The sequence below is a fragment of the Cricetulus griseus genome, chromosome 5 (genome assembly GCF_003668045.3).
Source record: "Cricetulus griseus strain 17A/GY chromosome 5, alternate assembly CriGri-PICRH-1.0, whole genome shotgun sequence".
In the NCBI taxonomy this organism is placed as follows: Eukaryota; Metazoa; Chordata; class Mammalia; order Rodentia; family Cricetidae; genus Cricetulus; species Cricetulus griseus.
Window position 1 is genome coordinate 83,222,015 of NC_048598.1, and position 12,137 is coordinate 83,234,151.

At 38.5% G+C, this 12,137-nt stretch overlaps 1 pseudogene; it reads right to left on the minus strand.

Moving 5' to 3' along the window:
* Positions 1-10,052: 10,052 nt before the first annotated feature.
* Positions 10,053-11,671, minus strand: LOC113835944 (annotated as a pseudogene).
* Between the last annotated feature and the right edge of the window lie 466 nt (positions 11,672-12,137).

Sequence of the window (12,137 nt, forward strand, 5' to 3'; positions counted from 1 at the left end):
AACTCACTTTCTCTTTCTCTGTCACCCTATAATTTATCCAATTATATCAATTCAATCTGGACAACATCCAGATGGGCCTAAGTGCATGCACTGGGAAGCTACAGAGTGCTGTCCCTTAAATACCATGTGGAGAGCAACTTCAGCAAGGCAGGGTAAAGCATGGTCCAGATGTCATTTGGGGATGGTTTTAGTAAAGGGTCAAGAGCTGCCACTGCTGTATGTATGAGAAGGGTGACAGTCATGCCAGGTCTGTTTCCCCCACTAAAAGAGATTCTAATTGATAACACATACAGGAAACACAAACAGAAAACTATGGAAAAAGAGAAAAAAAGGTTACTCTAACATACAAACTAAGAGTAAATCTTTACTCACAATCAGCCTCTTTTCATACTGCGGTTTATGTCAAAGGACTGTAATAAATGTTTTTGTATATTATCTCATTTCATAACCATGCCATTCTATGGTATAAGATTATCCTGTGTCATTTTCATTGACAAGGAAATAAAGTTTAGAATAACTGGTGGGTGTTGAAACCTCTCCAAAGCACAAGTTTTAGCCACTCTGTATCACCTGCTCAACTAGGGTAGACTGTTCCTTTTAACCATCATTGAGGACGATATACTTATATATGTTTTTAATTGTGTTGTATCCAGTATTGCCCTTGTGTTTAACTTAATGCCAAGAATTTGGACAACGAAGACCTGAGAGAGCTTTACTAGTTATTGTGCTTGCCTTCCTCTAAATAAGAAGAAAATAACAAGGAATCAAGGGACAACTGCTTTGAATTTAAACAGATATACTAAATTATCTCGACTAGTGCTTATCATATAATAAATAAACCCATCACTATATGCATGCAAAAACAAACTGCCAAGCTACCATACATATATTTTCTTATGGTCTATGTCTTGATAGCAAAGATAAAATATGGAATAGAGAAAATAAATGTAGTAATGCGAGAAGGAAGGAAGAAAAGACAAACCCAGAGAGAATATACTTTAAGAATATATACTCAAAGGATACTCTCCATCAACTAGGAGGTGGGAAGAGGGTGTGCACTGAAGTCCCAAGCTCTCTTGCCACCTTTATTTTTATCTTGTATATTCAGGACGAAATGTGAAGATTGTTAAGTTGGAGAATGGAAGGCACTGGAAGAGAGAATCATGGCTTTTAATTTGGGCAAACACAATCCTAAAGTAATCCCATTTTTCAAGTGCAGTGGGGGCTGAAAGACATTCTTTAGGACTTTTAAATTATATTGAGTTCTTGAAACTAGTGCTTAAGAAGGTTCTGAAAATAATTACCATGTTCAGCCACCTTTCTTGTTGATATGATATCATATTGAAGTACCCAAGTCAAATGCTAGTCATAGAAAAGTGTCCCGCGCAATAGTCTCGCCAGCAAGAACCACACAGGACATTCGGATCCTTCTGCAGGAAAGCTTTAATGCATCTTGAGAGAAGAGCATAAGCTTACCAGAGCGGAGACCCCGAGCCAAGAATCCCGTCCCCTAATAAAGGCTGGCAGCCCTGCCTGGGACGTGTCACCCTATGATTGGCTTCAGCTCCTCAGGCCATATGAGCCACGGAATAGGCAGAGATCAAGGAAATGGAAAATTACCCAGCACCTGCGCAATAATTTACATTCAGTGCCTTCAGGCGCCATCATTGTAATGGAGAATGCAGGGACGGCTCCCTACAGAAAAGGGGTGGGTCTTCTACCAGGGTGAGGTACAGGACTCAGTGTCTTCAGTAATGTATTGCATGAAGTCCTGTGTACTCGGGGTACTAAATCAGCTGAGAACTTGCTGTCCATAAAACATTCTAGTTAACTAAGGCTTTCACAGATGAACTGACAATTTTTGAACCATGATTCTACAATTAAACTTAATTCAAGTTTTCTTTGTTGAAAACACTTGAGGGTCATGAAATTTATGCTTGGTTTCATCTGTATTACTATGAATTCTCATTGTACTAGCAGACTGGGGATTAATGGCTCATGGAGAACTCAATTTGAGAGAATGCCAATGAGCCACTATTTACTCACCAAGGGTAGCTTGCCCACTGTGGGAATACTGCTGCTGGCCCAAGATAAGACTCTTCTAGAAGGTGTGAGCATGAAAAGTAGTCTTGTTTAATATGCATAATTATTGAAATGGTACCACCTGAGCTAGTATGTAAACTGATCAACAGCAGCACCCAAGCCCCTGCTATAAAGCAGACACATTATCACTGTGTTTTCTTTTAAAGTGAACAAAAACATAACTGCATGATTTTCCCCTTCCCTTTCCTTCCTCCAATCCCTTCTTTATACCCTTCCTTCAGCCACTCTCATATCTTCCTCCTAATTCACTCTCAAATTGATGGTTGCTATTTCTTGATTACACACACACACACACACACACACACACACACACACACACACACACCATGCTGAGTCTCTTGAGTGTTGTACATGTGTATATTTCAGGCCTGACCACTTGGTATTTTATAACCAGTGAGGGAGTCATCGCTGAGGAAGATTTATTTGCTATCTCTCAATAGTCATTAGTGCCCTGTAGTTTTTTGTCTAGTGGTGGAGTCCTGAGAGATTTCTCCCTTCCATGTTAGCTTATCTACTGGTATTGTCTTTGGATCTTAGTTAGGTAACCATATTGTTGAGATATCATGAGTGTAGCTTTCCTGTCACTTCTAGGAAACACAATTTCACAGACATCCTACTCCCCTGGCTCTTACAATCTTTCTGTTCCCTCTTCTTCAATGTTCCTTGAGACTTAAGTAGGTGAGTTGTATTGCAAATGTATCTCTTGGGACTGGACATGCCATGATCAGTTGACCTCTGTGTTTTGACAAGTTGTGATTCTTCAATGGCTTTTGCTGCAAAGAGGAGCTTCCAAGATGAGAGGTGAGTGCTACACTTATCTATGGCACACAATTTAGTTGTGTGACAAATTGTAATTCAAAGGCATAGATGCTGTTAGTTTGGTGCAATGAATCTGAGTTACTGGGCTGAGTGAGTCAGGGAAGGGATAAAGTCCACTAGAATGTATTTTGATGAGCATATGGTGTTCTCTGGACAATGGATGAGGGACATATTTCACTGGAAATCTCTGAAGTACTTTGGGTATGTGTTGGAGGATTATTCTGAGCACAGGGGAGGTGGTGAGTCTTTACCTACTGAATCTCAACTTCCTTCAGCCTTGGATTGGTCCTTGTGTTGTCTACTCCACAGTATTTCTGATTGCCTAGGTCTTTGGGAATGTCTGAGGTTTCTTTATCATAGCAATTGTATGTTGTTCAATAGAGTAGGTTTGGAAAATGTAGTAATTCCAAATCCCACATTTTAAAGGTAACCATTGTCATTCTGGTCTGTTTCTTACTAAAAGTGGTCACATGTTGCATGGATGTCTGTATTCCATGTATATGTAGTAGTAGGGTATTTGGTCTCATTATGACACTCTGAGACTGTTAATAAAGTTTACCTTGAGTCAGGGGGTGGAGCCAGGGACTAGCTGACCAGAATCAGAGAGAAGACAGCAACTTGGATAGAGAAGAAGCACAGGAGGGAACAAAAGGGCAGGAACTTGTGTTTGATGCTTCTGTTTGGTTTGGGGACAAGTAAAGAGACTTGTCTCTTGCTGGGTCTCCAGCCAAAAAAAACAAGGTCAGATGGCTGTTCCTCAGCTTCTATGATCCAATAGGTTTTCAACCCCACATCTGATTTCTATTGTTGGTAAATAGAATGAGAGAGATTTGTTTAAACCTACATGTCGTGGTCATGACAGAACCAGAACTGTGGGACCAGAAGGTCTTCCAGGTCACAGCCTGAGTGGCCTGTGGGGCACTGACTATTGGGCGATGGGGCAGCAGATGATAATTAAGATATCAGTAGATTTATGTGCAGCTGCTAAGCTGACAGAAAAGCATCAGTAGGGTATCATTTGTTAAAGCTGAAATTTTACTTAAGTTCCTGCTTCTGAGAAGCTTAGTCTTTAGCATTTACATGTCTCCAGCCATGTAAAGAAGTGAAAGCAGATAGCACATGGAGTCAAAACATTTTTTTGTACTTTGTAAAGAGCAAGAATCTTCAGAAGTTGTTTTAGAGGGAAAGGAGAAATCAAGAATCTTTTGATGACTGCAAGAGAAAAGAAGGGGATTTAACCTATGATCAGATGGTCATTTGAACCCTGGGAGTCCCCTGTGCAATGAGGATCCTTCAAGTCTGGGATTACCCTGAGAGGTAACTAGAGGTTGGAATGTCAACAACTTGAGTTTTAGGAACTCTCAGTCTTGCCCATACTTCCAAGTGATTCCACACAAAGCATAGGAGAAGCAGGTCTGCCCTTTCAAATGCTTCAAGCCTGCACAGCAGTGACATCTGCTGAATAAGAGTGATGGAACAACACACACTAGTGATGATGATGGATTATATAGAATGATGAAACTGGTGCATGACACTACATAATGTACTGTGACCTTATTCTGTGTACATTGCCCAATTGTGGGTATCTATGTTAATTTCATAGAAACTGTAAGAAAGTTTCTCTGATATGGGCTGAGCAAGGCACTGATTTATGGGCATAGCAATCTGTCATCAGGAGTCATTTTTATCACTATGCTCCTTTAGCAGAATAATAATATGAGGTTTTCCCCTAAGCTCATGACTTATCTAGTCTCAGGTTCTTGGTCATTTTAGCAGTGTCAGGGATGGATTCCATCTCATGGAGTAGGCCTTAAATATTTAGAAAGCAGTTGGTTACTCTCATAATATTTGTGTCTCCATTCATATAACAAGGACATATGTTCAACCATGTTCATAGCAACATTTTTTGTAATAGCCAGAAACTGGAAGCAGCCTAGATGCCCCTCAACCAAAGAATGGATAGAGAAATTGTGGTACATTTACACAATGGAGTACTACTCAGCTGAAAAAAAAACAATGGAATCTTAAAATTTGCAGGAAAATGGATGGAACTGGAAGAAACCATTCTGAGTGAGGTAACCCAATCACAAAAAGACAAACATGATATGTACTCACTCATATGTGGAGCTGCTTTATGATACATAGTAGTGACCATGCTTTATCAGAGCTGTTTTTAATGATGTTGCTCAGAATGGTTTCCTCCCAGATGATGACTGAGAAGCTAATTTTTTTTTTTTAAAAAATGATGCCACATACCACAAGAGTAACAGAACTGTGCTGTTTTCTTTGGATTTTGTTTTTTACTTTGTTGTTGTTGTTGTTGTTGCTTGTTTGTTTTTTTGTTTTTGTATGTTTTTTGTTTTTTGTTTTTTTTTAAATGAAGTGTGTTGGATGTCTCTACAATTTTGTTCAAATGACTGCAGAACCTGGAAAAACTGTTGCTGCTGTTGATGCATAACATACTGCCATTATTGCTCCCTCCCTCCCTCCCTCTCTCTCTTTCTCTCTCTCTCTATATATATACATATATATGCTAATTGAAACTCAAATATGTGATTAATCCAAGGTATTTCAGTGAGTGCTCACCTGTGCATGCAAATTTGATTTCATCTTTAGTAAGTAGTAAAGTTATATGCTTGCCAAAAAAAAAAAAAGTAACACACTGGAAGACAAATGTCATACAATTTCAATTTTATGTGTAACCTATAAATGATGAACTTATGGGAACAGAGAGCAGAATTGTGGCTATTAGGCTTCAATGTGGGTCTTTTAACATGGGGAAACGATTGGTTTAAGGATATAAAACTGCAGTTGGACAAGAGGCATGGACTCTCTGAAGTCTTGAGGTCTACTTAGAGCATGATAAATATGGTTGATAATAATATGTTATATTTTAAAAGTTGTGAGATAGTATACTTTAAGTGTTCTCAAAACAAAAATGATGAATATGTATGATATAACATGTTAATTGGTTTAATTTAGCCATGCCATTGTGAACATACTGTATTGTGTATCATAATTGTGCATGACTTTATTTATGAGCTAAATAAATGAATGGAAAAGAAAAAAATTGTGTCTCTATTGCAACAGTATCTCTTGCAGGTGGGTTGCTGCTGTAGGTTGCAACTGGATGATATTGATATTACTTTTATACTATAGTCATGTGCAGAGTACCTTTCAGCACCGTGAACACTTGTCAGTAGGGATGAAGCTTCCAGTTAGGCACCAGTTTGACATTTCCATGCTCAGTGACAAAAGTCAATGCTGTCTTTCCAATAGGACCTTACCATCAGGTTGTAGAAAACAACTAGTAACCTCTTCTAGTTGTCTTTGAGACATAGTTCTCCTAGATAAAGACAACACACTTACTAAACATACTATGTTGAATAAAGTTCTACATGATACATAAGACAACCTCTTTAAAAGTCTTTAAGACACATTATTGATAGCTGTTATGGTTAATCTTTATGAAACCGAGAACCTCAGGATAGATATAATTAGACACTGAAGGTTCTGCTGAAATCTACAGTTGACTCTTGATGGCTTTAAAAGTTGAATAGAGTTTTTGGGAGATTCTGGAGCTGTGGAAGATGAGGTCTAGTCGGAGAAAGTGGGTCACAGGAGGCATGATCTTTGGGATGTATGTTGACTTTATCTCTTTCTGTTAGTGATGCACTCTGTTTTCTGTCTTCCAAGGCACGAGCTGCACCACACCCTCTCTGCCATGGTGGACTGAAATGTCTGAAATGTAAGTGGGATAAGGCTTTTCTCTTTGAAGATGTTTCTGTCAGGCATTTGGTTTCAGTTCAGATGAATACAGTTGTACTGTGGGCAGTGACCTCCCTGCAACTCATTTAATTTTTCCATTCTTGAACATTCAGAAGACAACATCTTCTGGCTTTTCTCACAGTTAGCTTGTGGCTGTGACTGTGTCATTAGTCTAAGCAATGAGCTATGTGCAGAAGCAAAGTGTGTCACTTCCAGAATGAAGTATTTAAAGGTTATATGCTGCTCTCTAGCTTCTTCCCCGAACCATGGAAACCAATGAAGTGATGTTTTGGGGGTAGCTGTGTTGCCAAATGGAAGTGAGCTGGTTTACAGAGCAATTTCCCCAGAGAGTTGGATTTGTGGTTCAACTAAGAAAGAAGCAAACCACTTTCATTTTAGGTCACTAAAATTTGGGATTATATTACTACTAAGGCATATGTATTCTAAGTTAGTGTTTAAGCCTTAGTCTGTTTAAAAGAACCAACCCTGCACTTAGACTTTTGAGGCTCCATTACATTGCACACCTCTTTATAGTTTTTTTTATCTTAAATATATTGACCTTCTTTTTCAGTCTCCTCACCTTTGTCTTTGTGCCTTACTCATAGAGTGATGATCAACTAATATTAAGGGATTAAAATACCATCTGCCACAGAGAAGAAGTATTCAAAAGCTTTAGTTTTTTGATGACTAATATGATAATTAAATTCTAAAATTTGTTAGTATAAACTCTCAAACAATTAATACTGAAAGAAAATCCAAAGTCTACATTTTGTTTATTATTCATTGAGTTCATCCATGATATTTACTGAGGATATAAGAAAAGATATGTGTGATATTCATTTGTTCCAAGAGAGGTTCATATAAAATTCTTTCGTAAATACTCCAATCTTTACAACATTTATTTCACCCCTTTAAAAACAGTTCTGAGTGTCTTATTTTTGTTTCTTCTGTTTCTCTTAGCTTGATTTGTTTTGCAAACCAGTTTCTATATTTGTAAATAGGTGATTCCCTCATACCTTCTCAATATCAGCAAATAACAAGACCTCTGATTTTGTCTACCCTCTTTTTCTTAGGCTGATGGTAGAGGACAGGAAGGGTTTTGCACAAGGATAGGAGATGTTTCCACGATTTGTTGTTTGGGTGGCTGGAAGTTAGGCAGTAATGTCACAAGAATGATGATAGAACTATTTCTGTGCCTAGACTGTGTGTGTGCCCTCTGGTGAGTAAATCATAGCACAAAGTAGTTTTTGTCATGCGAGTTTGTGATACTGGCAAAGCATGTGAAATGTATACATCCTGTGGCTTCTTAGAGATGTCTTTTGAATTTGGTGAGTTAATTTCCCATATTTGGGGATTAATTGTTAAAGATTTATCTCATTGTTGGTGTGCATGTGTGTGTGCACACACACACTCGTGCCGTGCCCATGCTTGTGAATTTGTATGGCCATGTGCAAATGTATGCAGCTGCTCAGAAGCCAGAAAGGGTTTTGAATCCCCTGGAGCTGGAGTTGCAGGTGCCTGTGAACTGTTCCATATGGGTACTGAAATTGAAAGCTGGGGTCCTCTAAAAGAGCACCAAGCACTCTTAATTGCTGAGCCATCTCTTCATCCCCAGATTACTTACTTTAAAAGAGATGTTAAAAACAAAGACACTGAAGTAGAACAATTCTCCAACTTACAGTATGGAAGAAGGAACAGCAAGGTAGAAAGGGAATCATAGTAAGAAGACCAGATATGTTCTGCACATCAAGGAAGGAAAAACTCTATGGAAAGAGTTTGCCAGGGGTAGACACTGCTTGATTATTAAATGGGTGGATGAACATACATCCAAATGCACTAAATGACACAAGGTACTTTAGGAGGAAACACAGAATCAACTCTCTCCTGGCTTTTCCAGAATCCATTTGCATTTATTTGTTGTTTTGTTTCTTTGGTGTTTTCCTTCCAACTTTGTCACAATTTGTTTTACCTTGCTGCTTTCATTCACTTTACAATAAAGTAAAACCTACATAAGAGGATTTTAAAGCAATTCGAAATAAGTAGGCTTTTAAAAATGAAAGAAAATATTTATAATTCTCATCTTACCACACTTCTTTCCCAGCTTTTCTTTACTGAAAAGCTCGGAGTAATACATTGTCGTAAAGAATATATTCCAAATGCATCTTGAAAGAAGGCATTGTATAAAAAATACGGGGTTTTCTTTCACAAAACATTTCTAATTTCTATTGTAATGGGTAGTATAATATAATTTTATGAGTTCTCATTTACTACTGCATTAAGAAATGTGTAGAGCTGGTGAAATATCTCATTGCAGCAGATAGCTTATGCATAAGCAAGGGGTTCTGAGTTAGATCCCTAGAGCCCACATAAAAGGCTCTGGGTAGTGGAATGCACTGACAGAAAGAGCAATTCATGGGCTCCCTGGCCAGACAGCATAGCCATTGAGAGGCTCCTTAAGAATAATGGCCTGAGATACCATATGTGAGCACACATTTTACACACATACAAGCACACACACACACACACACACACACACACACACACACACACACACAGTATAATATGGATGACAATGTTGGTGAGTTTGTGTGTGTGTGTGTATATGTATGTATGTATGTATGTATGTATGTATGTGTGTGTATTAGGTAGTTCAAAAGTAATGGTGGGTTTGACTTTGAATTTTACATTCAAAAGCTCAAAGACATTTTTCTTTTTAAAAAATTTTTTTGATATAGGGTTTCTCTGTGTAGCTTTGGAACCTATCCTGGTACTCGCTCTGGAGACCAGGCTGGCCTCAAATTCACAGAGATCCACCTGCCTCTGCCTCCCGAGTGCTGGGATTAAAGGTGTGTGCCACCAATGCCCAGTGCTCAAACACATCTTTAGTAATCAAAATAGGAACTATTAGGGTCAACACATTTTTTTGCTAATGAGAAATACATTTGTTTATTTCTGTAGTGCAAAAATCCATGTGTTAGGATTTGTCAAATCTCCAAAGCATTTGGATGGGAAAGAATGTTCTGCATCCTGGTGGATGTAGAAGAACTTTCCCTGAAAATAGGTGTAGAGATGATTAAAGAAGTGGAAGTTAAAAGATGAGGAGAGGCCAGGTGAATACTGGTGGGTTGGGCAAAACTCCATTACACAGTTTATTCAGTCTTTGAAGTGTTGATTGCAAGAATTTTATCAGACATTCTAGTGGAGAATAACTGAGCCCTTTTCGGGCTCAGCATGATAGAGGTGTAATCACCAAAGATTGGGCTTTTATTTTGTAATATTTCTAAGACTGCATCCATTAAATGCAAACAAAAAGAGGAAGAGTCTTGGCAGAGAATTGATGTACACTTGATGATTTGATGGACTTAAATATTATTCATGGCATATAGCCTTGTCCATGTTCTCGCTGTTTCTATGGCTTGGGACTCATTGGTCTTCCACTGCTCAGCTGTATCATATGCTAATGGATCATATGGATTAGGAGCAATTAACAAAGCCTGGATTGACAGCACAACTGTGCAGATCTGTAGTGCTGAGGACCACTTATCTTTCAAAATAGCTAAATATATTCTTCACAACTTGTCTAAGTTAGGATGATAAACTTTGGTCATGAAACATACTTTGGGTGCTGCCCTTGGATATTCTTGTGGAATGAAGATTTCCAGTTTAAAAGTCCCTTCCTCAAAGGGGGAATCTTGGGGGCCAGCAATGAGCACTTGAAAATAATGGGCATTGTTCTCATCTGGGTCTGCTTTAGCCAGGAACTAGTTCTGCCAGTAAACATTGGATTTCTTGCAGGGCAGTCCAGGTATCTTGTTGGATCCTGAGTTCAGCCTCTGCTCTTGTCCTGTTATGAATCCTAATGTAAATATTTTTGGAGACAGAGGTTTGCCAAAGGGGACCCATAGGTGGAGAACCGCTGACTTAGAGAGTTTTGTTTTTTGGTTTTTGTTGGTTTTTTTTGTTGGTTTTTTTGTTTTTTCATCATTCCAACTTGCTTCAAATGTTGAATATCTTTTAAGTGGTCCAGGTTGAATTCTTTGACAATTTCTCATCTAACTGTAAGATGAGCAACATCTATGATTGTTCATAATTGGTCATTGTCAACTTCTGATGGCAGGATACACTGCCCATGCCAAGGCTCTCTGCCCCGTTGCAAAAACTTCTAGAATCATCCACTGCCTTATCTATTGGTCAATAGTTTCTGGGACATATGTGTTTTGGGCATTGAAAGTTGTCTTTGTTGCTTTACAACTCAATTGAACTCCAATAAGAAAACCATCATATTTGTTTTTTGCTTTACAACATTTTCATAGGATAAAATAAATATAAAATAAATAGCAAACAATATCATTAGTAAAGAAACAGTGACAAATACATTTTAAATATTATATAACATAGCCAAATTTATTTAAAAATGTATTCAACATCAAACAAATTTTAACAGTGTAAAACTAAAATTATTCTTGTACCAATCTAATAAGCATATATGTATACATATGTATACAGTTGTAAATCTTCATAAAAAGTATTTTTGCAGGATCCAAGAAGATGTAGTTACCTACTAAGGAAGAGCTTGACAATTTAACTTTTAAGATTTGGGGGTAAGGAAGTAAAACTGGTGCTGGTGGCGAAAGCCTTTAATACAGCTCTTGGGAGGCAGAGGCAGGTGGATCTCTGTGAGTTTGAAGCCAGCCTGGTCTAGCACAGCCAAAGCTACACAAAGAAACCCTGTCTCAAAAAATGAAACAAAACAACAACAATGAAAGATTTGGAAGGTTTTGGCTTTTCTTGTTGCCAAGATAAACTTTTCATTAACTCTACTCCATGAGCTGTCTTTCATGCCTTTCCTTTGAATTAAAACATTGAGTCTTGCCTTAGCGATTTTCATGCATTGCTGTGCACAGGTGAAGGTGCCACTTGGGCAGCATCTGAAGGCTGCAAAATTTGCAGCTCCAGCATTGGAGGCTGCCAGGGCACCCATGGCCTATGGAATAGGAGCACAATGCCCTTTGAAGCCAAGGATTAATTTCACAACTCAGAAGCAGAGAAAATTGATGGTGAACATGGGGCTAAAAGAAGAGAGAATGGGACTATGTGGAGAAATGGTAGATTTGGTGACTGAGCCTTAGCCGTGTGCCCTGCACCTGTAAGCATGAAACAGTTTTACTGGCTTGGATGTCCTCATTTATTTTTCACATAAACAGCAGAAAGATGGCCTGGAGAGATGAAAGTAGGCCATGCATTTTCCTTTGACAGCAGGCACTGTGTGTCTATGCTGTTTGCAGAGTGCTGTCAACAGATATTGGCTTAAATAATTGCTTGTACCTTTGGATATCAGTCACATGCTAATGCAAACATAGAGTCAGCAGGGTGAAAATTATTTTATGAGACCATTATCATTTCAACTTCCCCTTCATTTGGAATGGTAGAGGGAACAACACACAGGG